We start from the raw sequence: 26,309 nt of genomic DNA, 5'->3' as shown, positions 1-26,309 counted from the left end.
CAAAGTTTATATGGTAAACAACCAATATGCAGCATGGCAATAAAATATTCAATTTAATGCATTAAACTTTAATAAATTCAATTGACAAAGAGTTTAAGTTAAAGAGCAAGGTGAAGGCACTACTGGTACTTCCTTTAACATTAAAAAGTCCAATTATGATGTCTGAAAAACTTTCACTTTTAAGTTAAACTCTCATTTGTATAAAAATAACCAGCATGGTACACAGATGGTAAGTCCATATTGAGAATCCAGGTCAGTATAGTTAATGTGCAACCTGACGTATATTCTGGTCATTCAATTTAAAACATTACAAATACAAAATAAAATCTGTAAGTTAATCTTTCATAAAATCCAATACTTAGTCTTTCAATACTATTTTCTAGACTTCTAAGAGTTCACAATATCTAGTCTCCTACCCTACCATTTTTGTGTTATATAGTTTATCTTAAGCACTATACGTGGGCAAGAAGAAAGATAGGCTACCTAGTCAGTAAATGTATGTTTAGCTTTATGCCATTTTTGCCATTAGGCACAAAATTGAGATGAAGAGTGGATGAATAGTCTAGCAGCAAGGCATTTGTGCCACACGGGAATCAGATTTGATCTTCAGCACCACATATGGTTTTCCAAGTACAAGGAGTGATCCCTGAACATAAAACCAGGACTAAGTCCTGAGCCCATACCGGGGTGGCCCAATCCCTACCCACAGTGGGAAAAGAAAAGTGAGGTCAAGATACATTTTGTTAAGTCTAACCATTATGAAAGCACAGACTTTGACACTAATGCCAACCAGGGCAGCAGAACTTTAGGTAAGATAAGCCTAGCAGTCCCATTAAAAGAATTTTTTTGCAGACTGCGAGGGCAGCAAAACTATCCTTCTTCAGCGCTTCCAAAAAATTGAGGATGTACGGCTCTTACTCAAGCACCTATTACGAAAGGAATATTACTATCATATCAAAGCAGACAGGTCTTTGTCTGTCTTTCTGTCTGACTGTCTCTCACTGAAACTAAGCAAACCAAATTTAACAATAATACAAAAGCTCATACACCATGTCAAAGTGGAGTTTATTCATGGGTATGGTTCAACAAATGAAATATACCACACCGGGAAAAGATACCTAAAAATCATCTCCTCTAGCCCATGGAGAGATAGTCCAGCCATAAAGACACTTGCTTTCTATGCAGCCAACACCAGATTCAATCCGCAGCATCCCACATGATTCATCATACTTTAGCATCATACTCTACTTCATTCCTGAGCACAAAGCTAAGAGTAAGCCCTGAACACTGAGAGGTGAAGTACATTCCTCACCTCCCCCGCAATTTGCTCATATCAACAGACATAAAGTTAGATTCAGATAAGATATTATATCTGTTTATAATTAAACAGATAAATAAAATGTGCATTAAAGGAACATACTTCAATATACTAAATACCTGTATGACAAATCTTACAACTATTATTATAGTAAGTGGTGAAAAGTGAAATATTTTTTCTAAAATTCTGCACAAAACAAGGATATCTATTTTACTACTACTATTCAACATCAGCAATCAGGCAACAAAATAAAATAAAAAAGATTCAGGTTCAATAAATAACACTATCATTTGCAGATAGTATAAAAGTACACATAGATAAATCCTAAAGACTCCACTCAAAAAACTGATAGAGCAACAGGCCAAAAAAATCAATATGCAAAAAATCAAAACCAAACTATTTCTAAACATACACAATAACTAGAAAAGCAAAATATTAAGCAATCCCAATTTAGATTCCTATAAAAAAGAAGGAAACTGGATCATTACCTCGCACTCTACAAAAATTTAATGCGAAATAGATGAAAGATTTTTGGATGGAAGATACCCCACCATAAAATACTTGGAAGAAAACATTGGCAAGGTACACTGTGATTTTGGCTCAGAGAAGTTTTTGGCTATCTGATTCCAATGAAAAGAGAATTAAAAGCAAAAATAAATGAAACTGCATCGAACCAAAGGCTTCTGCACAACAACAGGAATCAAGATGCACATTGATTTTTACATTAGTCTTTATAAATAGCAATACATGAGACTATTCTACTAGAATAAAATTCATTCAAAATTCTATCAAAGATAAAGAGATCAATGATAAAATTAAGTTTTTCACCCAAATCAATTGTTCTTCTGCTAGAGCAATAGTTGCATTCCGTTTCTAAGATATGAGTATATAAAGAAAAATTTAAACACTCAAAGTTGGAATTATTAAACTGTCAAACTAAGTGGAAACAGAAAAAAAAAAAAGCAATCCTGCTCATACTACACTAAGATACAAACAGATGGGCATAAGTACTTTCTGGGTGTATTTTTGACTCTCTTTTTGTGCCACTGCAAATTGTATTCAGGCATTACATCTACCTTTTTCCTTAGGACTCACTCCTGGCAGTAATCTGCTAGAAAACAGGACTTAATTTCTGGAACACAAAGCATGCATTCCAGTCCTTTGAGACCACAAATGGTTTTTTTTTTGTGGGGGGTGCTGAAGGGGTAGTACATGTGGCAATACTTAGCGCTAAGTCCTGGCTGTGTGCATAGGGATCACTCCTGGAAGTGCTCAGGATCCATATAAGTATAGGTATAGAACCCAGGTTATCTGTGTACAAGACAAGCACCTTGTCTCTAGTACTATTTATCTGGGTCCACAAATAATATTCTGAGTGCTAAATAATTTAAAGAAAAATTACTAAAAAAACTTGCCCCAGACACAAGTGATACACAGAGGCATCACAAAGACCAATTCGTATAGCAAATACACAAGCAGCCATAATAATGGTTAATTAAAATATAAGCTATGTGAAGCAAAAATTATATGAAAATACTTTAAACTTGTCATCCTTCTAGCTTGAAACAAAAATGAATTGCCTACTATATAAAGAATAAAATTCCAGGGGGCCAGAGAGGTAGTGCAGTGGGTAGAGTCCTTTCCTTGCATGTGGCAGACCCAAGTTTGATCCCTAGAACCCCGTATGATCTCTTGAGCCTTCAGGAGTGATCCCTGACAGCAAAGCCAGGAATAAGCCCTGAGCATTGCCAAGTATAACTCCAAACTATCAACAACAAAAATACATTCTAGGTCTCTATAGAGGATAGAAAGTAATACAATATTAATAGATTTAAAGGAACTCTACATTCATTTTGTAATGATGATAAGTTAAAAAAAAGGATCAATCATTAGTGTTACATAAATAGAATAAAAAACTGTTGAAACTTAAGACAAAAAAAATAAGTGTCAATGAAGAAAAACTGGCATAAGTTTTTATGTAGAAAGGCAAGCTCTTTGGAAGTTGTGTTATTGTGTAAATACAAAAGTTGATAAAAAATGAATATGTAACACGCAATAGAAAAAAAAATATAATACCATACAGCTGCTGAGCAAGATTGTCTACTAGATGATAGTGTCAAAAAAACTAGTTTGAAAAAGACTAGAAAATCTTTGGAGGTCACAGTAAGAGGGAAATTGATCAAATTGGTAATGAAAAGTCACAGAAAAATAACACAGTCAGAAAATGATTAAATACATATTAATTTAGAGATTATATCTAGTGTTCAGACATGGAAGGCTTAGATATTCAAAGTATTTTGTATTGTGGAAAATATGGGAACATAGTATGATTTAAGGGAAAAAAAATGTATTTTCGGGTTAGAAATTGCTGTCAGGTAGCAGCCTTTCAAATTGCTTAGTTAGGATCTGTTTGCTTTTCACTAATATTTCCCATTCTATGTTCCCTTCTTATTTTCTAGTTGCTATAATGAAAAAGATTTTCACCAAATAAAAATGAAATGGCAAATCATATCTATCTATCTATCTATCTATCTATCTATCTATCTATCTATCTATATACATATATATCAAGTTGAGGACCCACATGATGACACAATTAGCAAGGGAATAAAGAAGTGAAACAGCACTATACTTAAATTTTAAATAAATGGAGCATAGGATTTGACAACACTAATTTGTGTCAAATACTTAACCCAACTAGATAAAACACAATGAAGACTACAAAATGAAGAACTACTTAATGATTCTTTGAAGGTTAAAAAAAAACAACGCCACAAAAGTGTTGAACGTGTCAACTTTGTGTCACCTCTTAACAGCAGTATGATTTAATAAGCAGTTTCAGATAAGGGATAAAAAAGAAATTTCACTTTTTGGGGGACTTGCTAAAGAATACGTGACTTGGCAGGTCAGTAGCTATGTCTTTTTTATAGTGATAATCTCTAGCTGTTCTGAAAGAGTTGAGAAAATAAAGCATTACCACTGTAAGAGAATAGACGGCAGGGATCACATTTCCCTAGAATCAGTTTTTAATGATAAATCTGATTATCCAGCTGTCAGTCAGATAAAAGTAGAGGATGTCGCAAAGCTCATGCCAAGAAAAAAAGATAAATAAAAGGAAGATCCTGTCAAAGACGTACATAAACTAAAAACACTGAAGCATGGCAGAAACTCCATGCTCCTGGCTGCCTTTTCACCTGAAATCTTAGAAGCTGACTGCAAAGCAAATTTCCATCCCATTTATCAAAACAAATACAAAGAAAATAACTGTCTTGACTGCCAGAGAAAATATTTCTTAGTATGAAGTATAAATAATTTAGATAACATTTTTGAACCAAGGCACATCTTTAAAAAAAATTAAGGGAAGAGAACATTGGCACGTCTTGAGGGAGGAAAAGAATATCTTAAGAACGGGGGTTGGGGGGGGACTTTAGTTTTCCCTTTTGGTGCTCTGCATTTTTATTCTTTTCCTTGTAGTAAGGACTGAGGGTAATCAAGATTTTGCATCGCACATCTTTTCAATCTAACAGCATCATTAGTCTTGCCAAAAAGATTTTTATCTGTGCTCCCATGGGTCAAATTGACTTAATGACAAGTTGGTGAGATGACTTGATTAGTACTGTAACATGAGAGAGCCTGGGGTACAGGAATAATCACAAGCCAACTGTCAGCTCTTTTGGTTTTCTCGCTGTGTTGTTAAAATGACATTCTGGACTCAGGGGACAGAGAGGGACGAGGGTGCAGGCTCACTCAACTCTCAAGCAGAAGCACAGCCATATTTACCTAGTAAAGTCAAATGCAACCCAAACATACCACTGTCACTGTTCGCAGAGCCTCGTTGAAGTTTATCAGATAATTGCAATAAACCTAACATTTGCATCCTTTTCAAGAATGCCAAGAGAATTGTTCAATTTTTAACGAACAGTGATACCAAAGTGACACGGAAAACTAGGCCAAGATAATGCTTTTCCCAATAGATACTTCCTAATGAATGCCTTATTGTGGATCCTAATTCCCAAAATATTGGCAATTGAGAATTCCTGGAACATTAAATCAAGCTTTTCACCAATTTTTATGCAGGACTATGTTGTACTGAAAGATGCATGCAAGTACAACCGATGAATCAACTTTAATTATCTCTGATACTGCACAGACCAGTCAGGTGGTTTTATTTAAATAAATCAGAAAAGCGAAAACATTCTCTACAGCTGCCTATACTAGAATAGAACATAAAATAGAAAAAAATATTTATAGATGAAAATAAGTTTATTTCTACTGTATAAAAAGGCTTTTTCATAAATATTTATAGCAAAAACATAAATAAAACACAAAAAGATAGACTGATTTGTATATATCCCTGAAAGTATGGAAAACAACATTTTACAACATGTATACAGAATAACAAAATGCTAAAGGGAACTGTTTATGCCTTCCTACTAGAAAAGAAAATAAATGGTTCATTTAAAACTTGTATTCTTTTAAATGAGGTGAGAAGTCTGTATGACAAACAACAATATAAATTCGGAACATTTTCTTGTGTAGGTCAATCTGAATCACACCTGGTGGTGCTTTGGAGCTACTCCCAGCAATGTGCTCTGGGACTAGCTGCTTCTAGTGGTCCTTAGGGTGCTATGTGGTGCCAGGTATCAAACAGGGGTCAGCTGCATGCATGGCAAGGGCATTACTGTCACACTCACATTACTATCTCTCTGGTGCCAAACTTTAAATTTTTAATTTGAGGAACAATAATGCAAGTAAATTTAATGTGTTTTATTAAATTCAGGAGCCAATAAAAAATAAAAAACTTGACAACTCCATTTCTGTTAGTAATTGCAATAATAGCTCTAGTTCTTCATCTTACCCGGTATTTAGGTTTTGCTAAGAGTTTACAATTCCCCCACCAAGGAGAGTTGACCAGTCTCCAACCTTTAGTTTGTAACTTGTCTCCAACTGGCTTTGATCAACAAATTAGCAAAAGTATTGTGTATTTGGAGCTTAGACTTATGTCAGTAAGGTCTGTGGGCTTCAATGGCTATCTCATATACCTCTACCAGCACTATCTGAATAAGAAATACTTGTGGAGGGGCTGGAGCGATAGTACAGCAGGTAGGGCATTTGCCTTGCATGCGGCCAAACCAGGTTCGATTCCAAGCACTCCCTGAGTGAAGAGCCAGAAGTAACCCCTGAGTATTGCCAGCTGTGACCCAAAGATCCAAAAAAAAAAAAAAAAAGAGAGAGAGAGAGTAATACTTATGGAGCAGAACTGTGTATAACCTCAGTTGTGTCAGCCACAAAGGTTAGTCTTGATTAGCCAAAGGTCAACCAGCAGGTCTGTATCACTGCCATGACCATCAGTTTTATAGGTGATTACCCTAAGGGGGGAGTACTACATGCTTGCTTTATGCCTGATGAGATACATGATTAGTAGTTCAGAATTTTGATATCATTTCTAATCCTAATCTCTTTTATTGCAATTAATGACATTGTATTTCTGTGATGACTGTCAGTGAGCTAATCATAGGATGGCACTTATAAAGTCTTTCTCTAGAAATGGATTATTGAGGCTCTCATGCAATATATAGCATTTTATTTTTGGTAATAATAGGAAACACTGTTTGACATGACAATATAGTCTTACGGTGTATGCTTAAGAGAAACCATGTTAAGAGGATGGAGAGATAGCCAAGTGGTATATGTTAAACCCTGAGCACTAGGTGTAGCCTTAGCGGTTTCCAAGCACTAATGGGTAAGATTGTTACAAGAAAGAAGTGAATATGAAGCATATTAAGGAGAAAAACAAACACTTTGTTGGAGGGTATAGAACAATGTATGCATAAAACCTGATAATTAACCATACTGTAAATCACAGTGCGTCAAATTAAAAATTGATTTTTAAAAACTACATTAAAAATGACCTTTATTTATTTATTTATTTTTTTGTTTTGCTTTTTGGGTCACACCTGGTGATACTCCTGGCTCTGCACTCAGGAATTACCGTTGGCGGTGCTCAGGGGGCCATATTGGATGCTGGGAATCGAACCCGGGTTGGCCGCGTGCCAAGGCAAAACGCCCTACCGGCTGTGCTATTGCTCCAGCCCCTAAAATGACTTTTAAATGAATGTTTTTTGTCCTTTATGTTCCTTGAGGGTAGTTCATTTCTTTACTACACTCCCAGAGACTCCAATCTATTAATGTTAAACTAGCAATTCTCTAAGCAATAAGATGTCAATGAATTGGGGGATGGAGCGATAGTACAGTGGCAGAGAACTTGCCTTGTATACAGTTACCCGAGTTTAATCCCTTGCATCCTGAGCCCCTTCATAAGTGATCCCAGAATACAGAGATAATAGTATGCCCTGAGCATTTCTGGGTGCAGCCCCAATACTAACAACAAAAACAAAAAAACCCAAACCAAACAAACAAAAAGTTGTCAATATCTTGTTGTAATCTATAATGTAAGTTTTTTTTTAGTACTCCAATAACCACTGCTATACAACAGTCACTAGTTTCTCGGTCAATGACTTTGTATATATATGTAAAAGTGACTGTACTTTTAATAAAGTTTCTCCTTCCCTTTCCCTCCTACTTCTCCCCACTTTCCTCATTTTCCCTTTCATTATTGCTGTATAATCTAGGGTCACATAAACATTTGGCTAAGGAAGTTACACATTTAGTTGCATTTGCTGATACTCTCCTACTCTGATTTTAATGGTCGCTGGGGTTTGCTGTGATGCTCAAATACCTATTTGCCTGGGATCAGATGCTGGCCATACAGAGTTTACACATACCTGGTTTCCCCGGGCTAAAGAGCATTATAACATCTGGGGTTCCAAACAGCTGATTTCTGAAAGCATAGCTGAGTATGTAAGGTAAGTGTAAAGCTCTAAGTTTATATGACTACGGCATCCCTAAGGTCCTCATTTTGTTGCTCCTGCAGGTTTAATTTTTAAAAAAATCCATATTTGTTTTTATGCACCCCCCACTAATAATGGTTTGGTACAGAGAGAGCAACATTTCCATTGACCATATAAGTAGTGAGTTACCCAATAGACTCTACGACAATTTTTTAAAGCATTTTTAGTTCATAAATTATTAAAAGGCTCCTTTTTAAGACATGGAAACTTCACTCCACCCTAAGTAAAACAGAAAAATTACATTATAAACATATTTGTAGTACAAACCGAAACATTTTGTTCATGTGAAAGATTATGTTTTTCATAAATCAATTTAAATAAACATATTTGCTTTTGCTCACATTTTTGGAGGAGAAAAGGAAGAAACTTCCTAAATTATAACATAGTTTTTTAAACACTGTATATAAATTTTAAAACTGACAACCACTATTTACATACTTTAATGCATTAGATGTTTTAAAATGGAAGCCTTTGATTTAACACACTTGCTTCGGGCCAACAGAAAGAAAGTGAAAGACTAAAGAGTTGATGATTATTTGTCTATTTCCTTTTTTGAAGCCACAATTTATTCTATGCTTTCTTGAATGATTAACAGCTAGCAGATCCTTCACATGTAATCAATAGTTGTGAAGTTTTATATTAGGTTTAGAGATTAGACAGCCTTGATTATAAATTTTATCGATTTGTACAGCTTAGCTGCAGAAATCCCTGTACATTTTTCAGAGATTAAATTAAAAGGAGATATATGGCCTACACACTGTAGAAATGCCAGTGTGATTATCAGGTGTGACCTCTTTATACTCAATCTTCTAGATGAATAAAACCCATCTAGAGTAGTAAAACATGAATCAGCATGTCAACAAGCATCAAGCTGAGATAGTAAACACAGTGAGAATGTGACAAAAGAATTACAAAACTGCAAGCAAACCTGCCTAAGACTATAATTAATACAGGAGACTTACAAGGATTAATTACTCCAGTTCATTTGTAGATTAGAAAATTGACAGAGATAAAAACAATGAACTCCTGAAACTTAACCTAGAAAATATGAACCTACATTAACACAGAAGATTCATAATCTTCTTTATGATAAAGAAATGGGACAAAATTTTTAAATTTAGAAAATAAAATTGAATTTAGTAAACAAATATGACCGTTTTGTAGTTGTTGAATGATCCAATGACTACAAAATTCACAGCGTAGTATGACTGAAAAATGAACGCAGCAAGAACTGAGGAGATAGAGAAGGGAAGGGGGAAGAGAATGGCTACAAAATCATTAGTGGAGGGACTGGTCAGTGCTCTCAACTTTTATATAATACAATGGCTCTACTATCATAACTATAATATCCCTCACTCCCCCAAATAAAGACCAGCAAAAGGCAAATCAAACAAACAGAAACTTTTTTAAAGCACTACTTTATCTTCTATGTCTACTGTTTTAAGATAAGTTTGTTGAGAAAGAAAACAGACAATTGCACATCCAGAATACTGGGGAGTTATTTTGTCCTTAAATGTTCTATTATAGCTTTCTGTTTATTTCACCCTATTTCTTTGTGAAATGACCTTTCCTATTGTAACCGAGAAGTTCACAAATACATGTAAGTCTTATTTATATCACGGCACTTAAGGCAGAAATGAGTAAAAAGTGATCGACCTTGAAATGCATTAAGAAGAATTCATTTTGTTAGATGTGAGAAAATATTTAACAAGAAGTTTTCATTTGTGGACTACCTTGAAACCGTCTCCAGGGTTAGACAAGAGTTTTACTTTGTTCATAGAGGCCTTCAATAATAAAAAATCCCTTTAAAATGCACAAATAAGAAAGGAAAAATTTAATACTATCAAATATTAGACAAGGTATCTGATGAATAGATTGCTCTTAGAATCTAATATTTTCAAACAATTCCAGAAGAAAACACAAACTGGTTTCAACACAAATGACAACCAACTTGACTACTTGACTTCTGCGAGCAAATCCTACTAAGACTAAATTGAAAGTTGGTAATTTCAGGCATTGATAGAAGAGTGCACAAAGGAGAACTGCGGAAAAGTACAGATAATTTTATTAATTAATTTCAAAAGTAATGCTGCATATTGGATTGTTTGCTCCATATATACTTATCTTGGGTATAATTACAATCTTCGATTATCTCATTTGTAAAACCTGTTCCAAGCCGTTTTTTGAATTCTGAATTTCAAATGGTCTATAAATGTTTTCTTGTTAATACTCAAACACAACACATAATATAGTTTGAACTTTTCACAAGTGCCTTGTTCTATGTTCCTTGCTTTCCCTAGACTAAAACCTTAACATACTGTTGGTTTTTCTATCCCCAAATAGCCATCATAAAGAGTAAAATCTATTTATTTTATAATTTCACATCATCTCTAACATTTCTATACACTACTATTTAATGGAGACCTTATTTGCTCTCAACTGCACTATAGGAAATTCTTGCTATTAACAATACTTTCCAGTATATTTTTCACCTAAATATACCAATACCTGGTTCGAACTATATAATCTGTCCATTCAAAGCACAGTTATGAACACAGAAATTCAGTGAAAGTCCCTTGCTGGAGAATCCAAGGATCTCTAATACAGAGGGTATAGAGAGATCAACTAATACAACAGATTCTCATCTTTGTGGTTAATGTCTGCCTTCAACAGTCTATTTGTAAGAAACCAAAGTGAACTTAGAATTCCATAACCTACGCACTATTATTAATTTCATCCCATCTACAGAGATGCATTGTAGCTCTTATATATTTCCCCATTAAAGTATTTCAATGTTCAGCTAAAAATATATCTCCCAATGAAATTGTGCCAGGAAGCCTAACATAGTGTTACCTTTAATTCTCAGACCTTTATCCAGATCTCAATTAAAGAATTTAATGCACAATATCCTCTGTTCATCTCTTTTGTGCTCAGGTTTCTTACATTGATATGTAAACATGAAATCAGAAACTCTACCTTAGAGGTCAAAAACACATGTACAATGGTTCTTGAATAAATAGTGCTCAATAAGTTAAAGTACTTGCACAGCTAGCATGTTTACATACATAGACAAAAAAAAGTGAAATAAATTTCTACTACATCAAATAACTTAAGCGAATATAAGAATAGAAACGAACAGACTAGTTGCTTAGGAAATGAATACAAGGGATGACTCCATTCTTTGTACAGCTTACATAGTTTTGATTATATTGGCTTACCAGAGCCAAGCTGTGCTAATATGGTAAGAATAGAATACTATTGAGCTAAAAAGGCAAGAAAAAAAAATAAAACTCTGATGTGAGAAGGACTGGAGCTATAGAACAGAGGGTAAGGTATTTGACTTGCACATGGCTGACCCGGGTTCGATTCCTCTGTCCCTCTTGGAGAGCCCAGCAAGCTACCGAGAGTATCCAGCCCCCACTGTAAAGCCTGGCAAGCTCCCTGTGGCATATTTGATATGCCAAAAACAGTAACAACAAGTGCCACAAGGGAGATGTTACTGGTGCCTGCTCGAGCAAATCCATGAACAAGAGGAGGACAGAGCTACAGTGCAGATGTGAGAAACAGCAGTGTTTTAACATGGTAGTTTTTCCACATAGTAGTAACAAACAGTATTTTCCAAAGGATAAGTAGAGGTTTTCTAGAGAAGGGACGTGAGATGGGAGTTTACATAAAAAGCTCTAGAAAAAATGGTTTTGTAGAGAATACTCACCACAAACATATTTGGACAGAATAGAAGAGCTAACTAGATTCTAGTAGCTATCACTCTACACTCAATGCAGAGACAAAGTTTTCATGGAGAAAGAAGACTTTCGGCTAAACTTTCCAAAGGATTGCAAACTAAAACTCCAGATTCATATCTGTCTTGAAACATAACAATTTAATTATCTATAGGACACCTCACAAAGTATCTCCATAACTAAACTGCTGTTCCACTGCTTATTTCTTTTGGAATCTTCTTCACCTTAGTAAATTCATTTAGGATTCCAGTTATTCAGGTCAAAACCACTGAGATAGACCAGAGCTTCCCCTGATCCTGCAACTCAATCCATTTCAACATCAATTCAGTCAGTTTCCTCCGTGCTTACGTTTAGAATCTGATCATTTATCACAACTTCTGTCACTGTCATTTCTATCTAGCACTATCCCTTGGGATCCTAAGTAGTGAATCTTGGAGAAAAATTACAACAAGCCCCACTCAAGCTTTTTCTTTCATGTAGGTGTCAGATGGGTTCTGAAACATGCTCAAATGACTGCCACCAACTTAGACTGAGAATTAATATATCCAAGGGATATTTATTTTATTTTATTTTATTTTATTTTTTTAAAGTCCTGCAATTTCCCAAATTGGTGTTGGTCTGAGGTCTTGCAAAAATTTCCACCAATCAGTAAGAGCTAAAATGATCTCAAGTGCACGTAAATACCTGCTGTTCATAACCAGCTGGCACCCAACTCACTCCCCGTCAGCCTTTTCCCACAATTCTCAGGCTCACTCACTGCACTCAATCAAAGCAGACACTATTCACCTTAGGCAAGTGTGTTTAGTCTCCACTTTGCCTCCACTTCATCTCTCCCTTCTCTGTTACAGGGCTCATTCAAACATCACACTTTAAGACTTGGATAAGACTTCCTAGATCATATTATTAAAACCCATTGCTTTATTTTTCTCCACAGCATTTACTACGACTGTGCAGCATTTGAATTCCATTTACGTATCTTTATTATTATCTGTTTTCACAAACTGAAATGCTTACTATATAATCACTATTCAATAAATATTTGGACTGATAAATGAATGTAGAAATGCATGAATGTACAGATTAATGATATTTGTATAATTCTCTAGGTAGTAAATTTATGGCACATTATAAAGGATGAATAAATTTTGTGCTCATTGAAGGTTACTTTCAGAATAGTAAAGTTGAACATCTGAAATTATCTGTAAAATTAAACTATGGATCATAAACATATTCTAGAAAAAACAACATAATTTTATCCTTAAGAAAAATGAAATATTCAATTGGATATTTCAAGGTAGTAGAAAAAAATCAAGTGACAAGTGGGGAAAAGGATACTATGTGTTTTTTGAAAACTCAGGTAGAAAATGTTTGGCCGAATGTAATGCATATTTAATGTTGGAAATTTGAAGAGCTATTTAAAATTAGTTTATCCTAAATATCATGCTAGTTTAATGACACAGATTTTGAATTGTCTTTTGGTGATTTTAGATATCTTAAGTATTTTTTTATTTTCTTAAAAATAGATAGCAAGTTTCTCCAGGCAAGGAACATATTTAGTATTCCATTTATTTCTTATTCTGTGCTAAGCACAGAGTTAGAAAGTGATATATTAACTTTAAGCAATTTTACCCTAAAGGAGTTGTTATGAAATCTAAAGGCTTTGTACAAAAAGTATCAAATTAAATTTTATCAATAGAAATAAAGAAACTTCATGAAGTGTAGGGATGTTACTTTCCAAGTATAGGAAGAACAGTATTCAAATGTTTGATATTCTAGCTTAAAATTTAGAGGTTCTGTATAAATTGAGTTTAATTTATAAACAATTGATTTTGTTTTAGTTTACACTGAAGAACAGATGGACTCATTAAATACACATTAAAGCTCTTTTTCATTCTCACAGACACCTGAAGACTTAGTTCTTTGATTAGGGCCTACATTAGCATTGTACCATGAACTTACTGTCAATCATGCACTTCCTTGCTTTTTGGATTATGAATACATAGTCAATATTTGAATTTATACTAGCCCATTTATTATGGTAGTTTTCGAGAAACTTCTTAAGTTTTTGCCTAGCCTTTATTCATTAAAAGACCAGATATGTATATAAAATAGGTTAATGGGAATGGCATGTAAAATTCAGTTTCTGGTCATGTAAGTGCAAATTACTAAAAAGATATAACATCATTCCCAATCCTTGAAATGGGATGCAAGGATTTCATACCTAGCTCAAATTTACAATAGTAAAAAAATAAGTAATACAGCTAAAATGCTTATAAAATATCAGGTATACACTTTAGGGATATACTGTGACCATTAATTTTTCATGTATTATTTCTAAAAGCATTATCACTTATAAGTCAAGAAAAACATTTTGCAAAGCTTTCCTTGTCTTTTTCTCTAAATATAATTACACGTCAATGGTAGCTATTTATCAATCTCCTATTTCACATGCAAAAATAAAAACAATTATGATATTTTAATAGCTTAAATAAAATTGCTTTGCTTTTGTTTTTTGGCCACACTTGCCTATGCTTAGAGCTTACTCCTGGCTGTGAGCCCAGGGATCACTCCTGGTGGGGATCAGGGAAACACAGCATACAAGGTGTCGAGGATCAAAGTCAGGTTGGCCACATGCAAAGCTAGCACCCGATCCACTGTACTATTTCTGTAGACACTAAAAGGTTAAGTAAGAAAGGATGGGTTTTTTTTTTATTTTACACTGACTCTTGTATCTTCTTAAAAAGTATATGTACTAGCAAAGACATTCAATTTGAAATAAAAACAGCACTAAACTATAACAACTTTAACAAATAGAAAACTTTTCTAACAAACAGAAAACACTTTTCTGCCAAAACAAATCCCTTGAGCATACCCATTCATATTTACACAGGGATGCGAACTCCTTTTCCTTTATAAATGAAAATTTCATTATATCTTTATACAGTTGTGCTAAAAATTTCATGAAGTCTTGTTTTGAATGTAAAACCATAGAGAAATTTGTTTAAAGTTTTGATTATTTATTTATCTTCTAAATGAATGTTTGCTCAAGGACATTTTCAGCAGGGGAATGTCTTGATCAAAAAAGTAGTAATTTATAATACTCTACTATAGTCTGACGTTTAACTGGAACATCTTACTGTCTTTTACAAAATATTTTGGTTAAGGAAAAACAACCTGAGGATCTCATAAAATACAAATTACTAGAAATTCTTCAAAATTTGAAATAAATATGCAATCAACTGTTGATTCACCTAGAATCATAAGGACCTTTATTATGACAAAAACCAAATCAATATATTTTCATAAAATAATCTGAAAATTTAAATAATTTAAATTCAACAAAGTTACTAATATCTCATTAGTACAAAGAACTTTTGTTGAAAATTACAATATACATGATAGATATCTAAAAAGTACATTGAATGTAGTACTAAGTTACTGATTATGTTGAATCTAACTCAATCTACCTCATTTCCTTTTTAAAAGTGCTTAAAGTAAATGATGACAATCCCTTTATGAAATATAGCATGTGCAATTTACTTCTTTAGTTTTTCAATGAATTAAGTCTATCAGAAATCTAAATTTTAAAGACATACAAAGTAACACTCCTTAAAAGCAATTACAGTATGTCTAATATACCCATAGAAAAAAATACCTTCTGAAAACACCATGTATTTCCAACATATAAAATAAACATATTAAACATATTAAATGCTCCTTAAAGCATTTACAGTATGTCTACTATACCCACAGAAAAAAATACCTTTTGAAAACACCATATTTTTCCAGCATATTAAATAAATACTACATATACAAAATAGTTAAAACAAATATTCAGTTATCATACTGGGTTTTTTTATGTGGCACACCTGAGAGCTCTAATAATCTCTAATTTGAATAATTTTTAGACACAGACACTAGCTATAATATTAGTCTTATATCTTTGAAGAGAAGTGTGTATTTTTTGTGAAGAAAGGAATTATCCTATTTCTTTGCAAGCAACAGGCATCCAAGCACAATGTCACATAGGAGAAACTTGCTTAAAATCAACTTATTGAATGAAAAATGAATCCAACTTCATTAGTTTTCATTAAGTGAAAATCGTAAGTTTGTTTCCTGGGAAGAAAAACTCTGCATCAATTTGAAATGAGTGCTCTGTGAGTAAGCAGAAACATGTCTAATCCCAAACAATAAAAAGTGAAGAATGATAGGAAAACAAATGCTATTTAATATTCTTTTTAATGTTTGATGCCAGGGACTCAAGACTTACAAATCATGGATTCTACTACTGAGTCATGTCCAAAGCACATTTAATATTGCAACTTCAGTTCAAGTTAAAGTAAAAGAAAAAGAAAAAAAGAAGTCAAGATAATGTTAAGTAGAAGAACCATGATTACTTGAATAGAATCTGGAAGAAAACTGCAATAAGAGTACATTGGTTTGGCTTATTTAAATCACAGGCATTATTTCACATGTTTTGAAGACAATTAAAGCATCTGTATTAAATAACAATTTTGAAATATTGGAACAGGAGCAAATTTAATCTTCCCTAACAGAAAGCCCACACACTTATTCTGGTTCTGCATCTTTGGGTAGAAACTTATATTTAGGAGGATAATTGCAATAGCACCTCCTGGTGAACAAGATAGAAACCCTCTTCAAGGGCACAGGCCAAGGATGAGGCAGCAAGAAGCTAAGAGTGCACAATTGTATTTAAGCTAATCTCGTCTTTGTAATTTTCTTTCAATTTTTTATGAACTTTAAAGGGATCTTTCAATTGCTTAATTTTATCATGAAACCAGGCCAAAACTGAAACAAAGCTCCAAATAACGAAAACATACTTCAGTCAAAAAGAACTTATTACAAAGCACATTCCTAAAAGCCCATGTTTCAGTTCATTACTGAATTGAAACTAAACAATATACTTTCTATGGTTTCCTCTATATAATACCAAAATAAGATAATTCAATCATTTTATGGTGGTAAGCTCCCCGTGATGTATTCGATATGCCAAACACAGTAACAACAAAGTCTCCAATGGAGACGTTACTGGGCCCGCTGGAGCAAATCGATGATCAACGGGAGGGCCTTTACTTAGTTTACTTATGGTAAAAAAAATTAACCAGGGTGACTATATACTTGTGAAAAACACAGAAATAACAAGAAGCAAAAAAAAAAAATTAAATTTCTAAAGGCATCTAAGTGTGTGTGTGTGCATGTTGGTGGCAATGAAAAAAGCGTTGAAATGTTTTATTTAATATTTATAGCCATTAGAAAGGAAGATCCCTGACACAGCTCCCCCAACTTAATAAAAAATGAAATTCAGATTAGAAGGGTATTTACTAATTGACAGTTCAGTAAGAATTTCAAAGTTAATTTCAGTATATTCAAAAATACTTGAAAATTACTGTAGAAAACTTAATAATTATAAATCTGACAAATGTACAAATTATTTACATATTCCAGATTAATATATACCACATGTAAAGCATACTACAGAAAAGATGTAACATTTACTAAAGCAACTAAAAAATTTAAACTGCCTACTATGAGCCAATGATTAGATTAAATTTGTACTGTCAATTATTATGCAACTCTATAACATCAGAAGATCTGTATGCAAATGAACATCTATATCAGTCATCTAAATGAGCAACTTAAGCTGGCATTGCCCTTTTCCACTTTCAGAAGTTTGCAGTGTAAGATAATGATTTTTAATGTAACCCACTTACATTCTTAACGTTTGTTACATTATTAATGGAGCACACCTGCCATTAAGGATTGTGCTGGTCTACTTTCTTATGTAAGTTAAAAAAAAAACAAACTGTCAAACGGTATGCTAAAACTGCATTTTAAGTTTGCCTTTTTAACTGTTATTCTTTTTTTTAAGAAAAAATTATCAGTGTCTCAGAATTAGTTCATCAAAGCTGCAAAACAATGATGAAGTTTATAAAGTAAACAGGAATTAAGCATTTAAACTAGAATGTGAATGTAAGGATTAGCAGTGAAAACAAAATACCAAAAAAGTGTTAAAGCAAGACCCAAATATTTATCTGAAAGTTGGGTTTCCATTTCTAGTCTTGTCGTATTGTCTATAATAAAAAGTTCAAGTTTATCTATTAAGATATTCCCGATGCTTTCTAAGAAATTCAGTAAATTTTGTAGCAAATCAAAGTCTTTCTAGAATGATAACAAAAAAAAAGTATTTTCCATGATCACATAGAAGCGATAGCACAGAGGTAGGGCATTTGCCTTACAAGCGGCCAACATGGCCGACCCGAGTTCGATTCCTCCGCCCCTCTCGGAGAGCCCGGCAAGCTACCGAGAGTATTCGATAAGCCAGACACAGTAACAACAATAGATTCCAAAGATGAGAAGGAAACAAAACAGATTTAAGACTGGTTTTTCTACATGAAAATGCAAAAGCAAATTGACAGGAATACTGTGAAGCCTGTAAAGCAAATGATAAAACTGATCACCAATCATTTATTCTTTGATTAGAGAGCAAGAAATAAGAAGGGGAGCAAGGAAAGCCTCTTTAACAAGTGTTGCTGGGAAAACTGAACAGCTACATGCAAAAAAAAAAAAAAAGAACTCAGACCTCTATTTAACATTATGCACAAAAGTCAGATCAAAATTCATTAAATATCTCAACATCAGACCCGAATTCGTACGGTACATGGAAGAAAATGTAGGTAAAATCCTCCATGATACAGAAGCTAAAGATGAAAATGCCACTCACTAAGCAAGTGGAGGGAAAGATTAACAATGGGACTACAATAAACTAAGAAGCTTCAGCACCTAAAAAGAAACAGTGATCAGGATACCAAGGCAGTCTACAGAACAGGAAAGGTTATTTACCCAATACTCTTCTGATAAGGGGTAATATCAAAGATAAACAAATCACTGATAGAACTTTGTAAGAATAAAACATTCCAACCCCATCAAACAATGGGAAGAAATGAACAAAAACTTCCTCAAAAAAGAAATTTGAATGGCCAAAAGTTACATGAAAAATGTTCTTCATCACCAATAATCACGGAGATGCAAATCAAAACAAGATATCATCTCACACTGCAGAGATTGGCACACATCCAAAATAAGAAAAAACAGTGCTGGTGTGGATATGGGGAGAAGAACTCTCCTTCAATGTTAGTGGGGATGTCGACTGGTTCAACCCTTTTGAAAAACACCGAGAACATTTCTCAAAAAATTAGAAATTGAGCTCCCATTTGACCCAGCAATATCACATCTGGGAATATACCCTGGGGCACCAAAGCACACAGTAGAAACATGATCTGCATTCCTATGTGCATTGCAGCACTATTCACAATACCCAGAATTTAGAACCAACCTGAGTGCTAGAGAACAGATGACTGAATAAAGAGACTATGGCACATTTACACAATGAAACACTATGCAATGTTAGGAAAAATGAAGTCATGAAATTTGCCAATAAACGGAAGTGTAAACAGGGAGAGTATTTGAGTGAAACGAGTCAGAGGGAGAGGTACAGATACAGAACAACTGCATTCATTTGTGGTGTCTTAAAAATATATAGTAAAAATTATTATCCAAAGCCAGGGAAAACAGGGGCTAGGAGGACTGGTCAATGGTTGGGATCTACCACAAGTGTGTGTGTGGTGGAGGGTAGATAAGATAGAGAAGGGGTTAGTATTACAATAATAGTTGGAAATGGTTAAGCTGGAGAAGGAATCAGTATTAAAAGTAGGTAACAGAATATACATGATATCTTTCAGTACCTGTACTGCAAACGACAATGCCTAAAAGCGGAAGTGGTGGGTAAGAGAGATGAGAGAGAGAAAAGAGAGAGAGAGAGAGAGAGAGAGAGGTGCCTGACAAAAAGGCAGGCTGGGGAGGGGGGCAATGGCAGGAAAACTGGGGATACTGGTGCAGGGAAATTTAGACTGTGGAGGAATGGGTGCTGGTTGGAACACTTTATGATTGAAACCTAAGCATGGGCAGCTTTGTAAGGGTCTATCTCACAGTGATAAAAAAAAAATCTTTAAAAAAACAAAAAAACTCAAGAGTAGTCATCTGCAAAGTAGCTATATAGATTACATACAGATGAACATCATTAGTTATTTTATTATGTTACATGGAGATATAAAGTATAAAAAATCCAATACATTTCTCTTGGTTATAGCAGGAGACTTGCCATGCAACACTTGAAACCACGATCCAGAGGATGTGCTCATGGTGAATGTGTAGACTAAACTGGAAGGCATAACGGTCATAAATGATGGCACCAGTTATTCTCTAACACCAAGACTTTGTTTACAAAGAGGGTCAAGGTGACCAAGTCAACACTGAAGACGACAGCGAGCTATACATGCAGAAGGCAAAGTTTGTACTGTTGAAAGAGAAAAGTAACTCAAATATCACTACAGATATTTTATTCATGTCAAGACTAGTACGACCTACTCTTGATTTATTGCTGACGGAAATCATAAACCTATGATTAACTGCTTTGTATTTTCTGTGTTTTGCACAAAGTAATGGGTCATGAATATATGACTGGCTTGCCACACTGAAGCATGTTATCAAAGTGAATGAAGCTCACATTGATTCTCAAAATGGACCCTGGGTTTAATACATTTCTTTCTGACACTATTCATGCTATTAAAGTTCACCTCTTTGATTCCTCATTGCATGCCAAGCCAGCCAAATTTCATCAATAGATTCAACTTATTGAATAGTTTAAACCCATTATATAAGGGTCAAAACATGTAAATATTCAGTGCAAAGGATTAGGTTTCTGAAGACATGACAGCAGAAATACAAATGAAAAAATCACAGCAAATTCAATAAAATACAATGCATAATGGGTTCCTACACATTTAAAGAAAGAATTTGTGGTGTACTGGAAGGTATACTTTAAAAAAATCAATGCATAAAAAAGATGAAAACATTTTTTCTAGCCTAAAATTCAACAAAATGCATTAAAATCAAATTGGCATTGTATTCTAAAGTTATGTTTAACATTTAACTCTCTAGCTTCTCTATAGCATATGCCTGCCAACTTAAACTAAGATTATTCTAAAAGCATTTCAGAGTAAAACTTTTGTTTAGTTCAATTCCGTATTACATCAAAACAAACAGAATTTACACATTACAGTAAACACTGGCTAGTGTTTCTTTTTGACCTACAATCTTATGTTACTACTTAATGTAAATTAGAAGAATGAGGGAATCTAGAATAAATTTAGAACTTTAGTTGCTTCTCACAGTACTGATATTAAATTTGTATAAAACTACTGATAAAAACGGCCATTCCTGGCATATTTTCAATATGAAACAAATATTAATTCTGATTAAAAATGGTTTTGTCTTTTAAAAAAGTAACCACTAATTATGCTTTTCAAGTTTTATTAAACTCCCCGCTATCATTTACAGATGCCAGAGTTCTAAATAAAACTGACCAAGGGGTAGAGTTCAAGTGCCTTAGCAAAGTATCTACTATCCTTATATTATCACCCTCTGCTATATTTTCCCCTGATCTCTCTACCCATTACTGTCTCCTATTTTTTCTTTCTGAAATGCAAAACTTTGTGCAGTTTCCTAAATTTACATGAATTTTCCTTGCTGTATTTTTTTTAACTTTTATTTATTTATTTTTTAAATTTTTATTAATGAAACACCATGAGGTACAGTTGTAGATTTAAATATTTTTGTGCTTGGGTTTCAGTTATACAATGATCAAATATCCATTCCTCCACCAGTGCCCATTTTCCACCATCATGGATAATATCCCTCCTCCCCATCCCCCCCATCCCCCCCTGTCTCTGTGGCAGGGCATTCCCTTTTGTTCTCTCTCTCCTTTTGGGTGTTGTGGTCTGCAAAAGAGGTCTACAAAATTTGGGTGTTGTGTTCTGCAAAAATTCTGAGTTGAATTTTCTCTGATATAAGACACTCTCCTCTCTGATTGTGCCTTATTCACTCAATGGTTTCACCTGTCTAACTTCTGGTTCCATAATTCTTAAGATTTTCTTAGCTCAGATGCTCTTCAGAAATCTTTCCCTGTTCCCACAAATTCATTTTGCTCGTCTAGATGTTTATATCTCTTTCTAACATGAGTATCTTGGAACTTAAAATTTAATAATGGCCAGGTTATATTCTTCTCCCAACTACTGGAATGTGAACTTCTCCAATTATCTTTTTCTCTTTATATTCCCATAATCTAGCACAGTATCTATCACATGGCAGATGTCAGTGACTAGTGACTGAACAACTGTGAAGATGCAGGAATGCTGGTAAAGGCTTTTTAGTTTTAACAAACTCATTCTTCTAGTTTCTACTCTTAATATCCATATTTGAGGATATTAAGGTGGAGTAAATTTTGATGGGGCAGACAGCAGGGTATCTTCAAAAAATCACCTTTATAAATCAATTTATACTTAATATGCATAATTTTAATTTAGCATTATTAACTTGAATTTTACTTCAAAGGCATTAAGTTCCTAGTTTTTGCACTTAAGTCACACTGAATATAAATTCACTAAAGAGAAAAAAGACAAAATATTAAATTATCACATCCTTTAATTTTGAGATACATACTTAGAAAAAGTATATATTATGACTTCTTCAGTAAAAGATAAATTAAACCAATGTAATGCAGAATGACACATGACAGTCTATGAAAATAAGTTTGTCATAACTTCAGAGTCTGGCAGAGCTGTCAACAGGTTCTCTGGGCTGGAACTTCTGTTACCTTGCCAAGATCATTGCAGATAAATGCATCTGTGACCTTTAAACACCCCTGCAAGAGCAGTCATAATCTCCCTTAGTGATTCAGTGGGCCTTTTTCCCCCACACATGGTAACTATATAGAGTTTACCACATCGAGCTCAGAGGCCATATTATTTTGTTTTAACTTAAGTAGTGGTTTAGAGTAGATTAATTCACCAGGAGAATTTTGTGTTCAATTCCTCGTAAGAATTCAAACTCACATCAGACATCATCATCTTTCACTATTTCCCTTTACCAAAAAAAAAAAAAAAGTTACTATTGCAGTTTTTCACCCAAAACACTGAAACACAGTTATCCTTTTATAGTTGCTTTGCCCCTCCTCTTTCATGCATGGACAGCAAATCAAGTACAAAATCTTTTAGTACTGTTTCTCTAAAATTCATGCATTGCTCACTATGCCTGTTTTTCTCTTAGCACACTGAAAAAGCTTCCAAACTAATTTCTGGATCTCTAATTTTATTCGCCATCCCCAAAGGAAAATACATTACTAAAACAACATGAAGATAAAAACAAATTATGCTAGATCTTACGCTGATTAATTACAGTTAGATATAATACGTAAATGTAAAAACAGAAGGATAAAACTCTAGAAAAAAATTTAAAGTACCTCTTTAGCAGACCACAACACCCAAAAGGAGAGAGAGAACACAGGGGATTGCCCTGCCACAGAGACAGGGGGGATGGGGGGATGGGGGTGGGAGGGATATTATCCATGGTGGTGGAAAATGGGCACTGGTGGAGGGATGGGTATCTGATCATTGTATAATTGAAACCAAAGCACAGAAAATTGTAAATCTACAACTTAAAAAAAAATAAAATAAAATAAAGGGAAAAAATGTAAAAAAAAAAAAATTTAAAGTAGCAATGTTAAGTTTTTCTTTCATCCACATACCAAATAAAACATATATCTATATACACACAGAGATACAAACACACATTTACACATTCGTAATATCCTTAATAATGAATTTAATATATCTTTTGGTTTAATAAATCATGCTATTCAAGTTGTGATTCTGCTAAAGAAAAAATAGTGGGGCTGTAAGTATAGTTCATATGGTAGGGCGCTTACCTTGCACAAGGCTGGCCCAGATTCAATCCCCTGCATTACATATGGGTTCCAAGTACTACCAAGAGTAATTCCTGAGCCAGGAGTAAACCCTGAGCATCTCTGGGTTTGGCCCCAAAACAAAAACAAAAATAGAGCCATAGAAATAATAAGGGCTGGAGCAATAGCACAGCGGTAGGGCATCTGCCTTGCAAGCAGCTGGCCTTGCGCACCTGGGTTCGATTCCTCCGCCCCTCTCGGAGAGCCCGGCAAGCTACCGAGAGTATTTCAACCGCACAGCAAAGCCTGGCAAGCTACCCGTGATGTATCCGATATGCCAAACATAGTAACAAATCTCACAATGTTACTGGGCCCGCTGGAGCAAATCAATGAACAATGGAAGAACAGTGCTACAGAGATAATAAAGCATACTTGCCTTACTCTTGCCTGACCCTGATTTGACCCTTGGTACACCTAATGTTCCAGGAGCCTGGCCAGGAATGACGATATCTGGTTTTGGCCCCCAAACCAAACATAAAAAACAGAAGGAAAATATTTCTTAAAGAAAGATTGTTAGGGCCTGGAGCGATCATACACCAGGTAAGGCATTTGCCTTGCTCGTGGCCGACCCGGGTTCGATTCCTAGTATCCTGCATGGTCCCATATGGTCCCCCGAGAACTGCCAGGAATAATTCCTAAGTACAAAGCAAAGCCAGGAGTAAACCCTGTGCATCACCGGGTGTGACCCTAAAAGTGTGAAAAGTGTCTGAATATGACACCCAAATTGAGCCATAGGAAACATTTTAAAATTACAGTGCAGGATTCTGTGAAATTGTTCTGTTTGCCTGTTTCTTGATCAGTGGGTTTCAAAAGCTAAATAATTACACTGTTCTCCAGAGTGATAATCTTTAATCTATCCTCTTTTCCTGTATCCCCCCCCCCCTTTTTTGGTTTGAGTCACTCCTGTTGGCACTCAGAAGTTACTCCTGGCTCTGAACTTGGGGTTTGCTCCCAGTGGAGCTCAGTGGACTGTGTGGTATAAGTGCGAAGCACGTACTCCAGCTACTAAACTATCTCTCTGGCCCAAATCCCCCATTAATCCTCTCCCTATAACAGTCAGCATAATGTCAAACACTCCTGAATGTATCGAATGCCCTCTTGGATCCAACACAACACATGCTTCATTGCTGGCAGTTCCAATTACTGGCCACCACCTCCCACTGCACCCCACAATCATTCTTGGCTCCAGCCAATGTGAATGGCATGATCAGTGCCTTGACAGGGTACAATCACTTATTTTCTCTTTGACTTTAGGTCAGACACACTCTGCTCCCCAAGATTTTCAGGCCCCACAAATGTATGACCATCAGAACTAACGTCTCAGTTTTTTACAGCAAGTCCTAGAGGCCACACACTGAGTTCACATATAAAGCTAATATTTGGAAGTGGAAATGACTCAGAACTGGAGTACAGGCTATGCACATGGGAGGCTCAGGTTTAACTCACACTCCATTTTATCAATAAAATGCTAATAAAAATACCTATGTTATAATAAAAAAAACTCTCAAGGATGGTAAAAGTATGAAACAGAATAAGTACACAAGAGATCTGATTTTTTTTAAGTCTTTGAGAAACACCTGTTGGTATACCAGCAACCATAGGAGTGCTATGAATTGAACCTAGGTCAGCCACATGCAAGGCAAAGCAACCGAACCTGCTGTATTATTGTTTTAACCCTCAGGGGTTAAAGCAATATTTCAGTGCTTACTTTGAAGTTCAATAATGTCTGCTTTTTTGATCTTTGTATTGAACAAATTTTACCTGAGTAACACTAAAGTTGGAAACACGTGGATTTGACATGCAATGTCTATGTTTTCTGAACTCCTTCTATCTTAATGTGTATGTGTCATTCATTTTGGAATGTGTTTTTATTGTGAAACAAATGCATGGAATAGTGTACTCTGAATTCCCATGACTCTCCCTCAACTTTCCACCCTAAACCACTGTTAATAAATATGCAAGTCACAACTTTTCTAAATGAGTTGCTTTTCACAGATTGCTTTTATTTCCATTGTTTTCAGGGAATTTATAATACACTAAAGATTTCTGCTTTTGTTTGTTGTGGGGTGAATGTCTCTGTGCTTGAGGGTTTCTCCCAGCTATGTTCAGGGGACCTGAATAGTAGGGACTGAGCAGTGGGCTTGAGCTCACTGAGCTATCTCAGGTCCAACAATGTTTAGAGTTCATCTTCGAAGTGCAATTTCTTTTCTTCTGTCTGTTATTCCTTACGTAAAGAGTGAAGTTAACTATGGTACAGAACTCTTTTTTTTTTAATTTTTTTTTTATTAGTGAAACACCATGAGGTACAGTTGTAGATTTACAATTTTTTGTGCTTGGGTTTGATTATACAATGATCAGATACCCATCCCTCCACCAGTGCCCATTTTCCACCACCATGGATAGTATCCACCCCACCCCCATCCCCCCATCCCCCCCTGCCTCTGTGGCAGGGCAATCCCCTG

The 26,309-nt window shown here is 34.8% G+C and overlaps 1 protein-coding gene across 10 annotated transcripts in view; it reads right to left on the bottom strand.

The window, feature by feature from the left end:
• PTPRK (protein tyrosine phosphatase receptor type K) overlaps positions 1-26,309 on the bottom strand; it is a 582,916-nt gene that overhangs the window by 131,342 nt on the left and 425,265 nt on the right. The gene's annotated exons all lie outside the window — the stretch shown is intronic.

Source organism: Sorex fumeus, unplaced genomic scaffold (genome assembly GCF_029834395.1).
Source record: "Sorex fumeus unplaced genomic scaffold, SorFum_2.1 ptg000061l, whole genome shotgun sequence".
NCBI lineage: Eukaryota > Metazoa > Chordata > Mammalia > Eulipotyphla > Soricidae > Sorex > Sorex fumeus.
The sequence above is the reverse complement of the archived record's forward strand: the minus strand, read 5'-3'. Positions and strand labels throughout refer to the sequence as shown.